At 34.6% G+C, this 1,395-nt stretch overlaps 1 non-coding gene across 1 annotated transcript; it reads right to left on the bottom strand.

Annotated features, from left to right (window-relative positions):
* Window positions 1-998: 998 nt before the first annotated feature.
* TRNAT-AGU (transfer RNA threonine (anticodon AGU)) lies at window positions 999-1,072 on the bottom strand. Its single transcript has one exon. It is a non-coding gene; the product is annotated as a tRNA-Thr (tRNA).
* Between the last annotated feature and the right edge of the window lie 323 nt (window positions 1,073-1,395).

Raw genomic sequence — 1,395 nt, forward strand, 5'->3', positions numbered from 1 at the left:
CATTTCTGTTGCAGTTTTAAGTTTTTAAAAGTTTAATCTTTTGAGTTTATGATACAGTTCAAAAATGAGAGGAAACTTTTAATGCCTTTGAACACATGTAATAGATTTGAGAATAGGTGTATCCTCTTAGAGACTTATTTTCATCAGTGAAACACATTCTTCACTGCAGTTTATTGTGTGTGTTTGTTTTTCAGTAAAATTAGTGACATATGCAAACAAAATGTTGAAGGATTTATGTACATACATTTCTGTTTCTAGGAGATTGACAACAACACCGAATAATAGAAAAAGTGCTTCCTTCACAACTTTCTGAACCTCTTTTTTTAGCCTGTGAAATGAGATATTAATAAACATTACCCTCCATTCCTCATAAAAGTTATTAGGATTAAGTAGGAACATAATGTGGACATTCTTTGACACATGGTAGACACTATCCTAATTACTTTTTGGAAGTGATCTGGGAAAAGAAATTCACAATTTTAAAAATAATCCATCTGGCATAATAACAATACTGTTGGTTGCAGAGTTGAATAAATTTCAGATTTTGTTCTCTGTGTTTTCTTGTAACCTCTGTGCCGCTTAACTTTTCTGAACTTATTTTCTCATTTGTGAAGTGGAAGCTGTTTTCGTAGAGTTCATTTAACTGGTTAATGCATGTGGAACACCTCATACAAAGCATGGTGCTCAATAAAGGGTAACTGTAGTAGCTATACTTCCAAGTCAGTATAGAGATAGTATTCTGATAGACCTTGAGGATCTGATTGGACAGAAAGTGGTATAAATGTAAAAAATTTTCAAAATTATTTCAGGACACAAGACCAAATCAGATTTCTTTCAGTATGGCTCTTAAGTTTACTAGTTATTTAGTTTATGTAGGTTGTACAATATTCAGTTCAGTTCATTCACTTAGTCGTGTCCGACTCTGTGACCCCATGGATCTCAGCACGCCAGTCTTCCCTGTCCTTCACCAACTCCCAGAGCCTAAATAGAACACCGGCAGGCCCCACTGGGGTTTGAACCCAAGATCTCCTATTTACTAGACAGGCTCTTTAACCAGCTAAGCCACGGAGCCTCTCTTAGCCTTGTATTCTATTCTGTGGTGCCATCTGGAGACATTAGACCTTAATTTTATTTTTTACAAAACGGGAATGATACCAACCTAAAATGGTTACTATGAAGAATATATTAGGTAAGTGTTGCAAAGTGATTAGTATTATACCTAAAAAATAGTAGATGCTTAAAGTAGACATCTTTCCCTTTCCCTTTCATTATTTTGTATATAAATCCACCCAGGCATAGACCTTAGCATCATTTATTTTTCTTAGAATCCTATTGACCTTGTATATGTTGTGCACTTTGGTAGAGCTTTTACATAGATTTTACAAGTGAAACTAA

The sequence above is a fragment of the Capricornis sumatraensis genome, chromosome 2, assembly GCF_032405125.1.
Source record: "Capricornis sumatraensis isolate serow.1 chromosome 2, serow.2, whole genome shotgun sequence".
Lineage (NCBI taxonomy): Eukaryota > Metazoa > Chordata > Mammalia > Artiodactyla > Bovidae > Capricornis > Capricornis sumatraensis.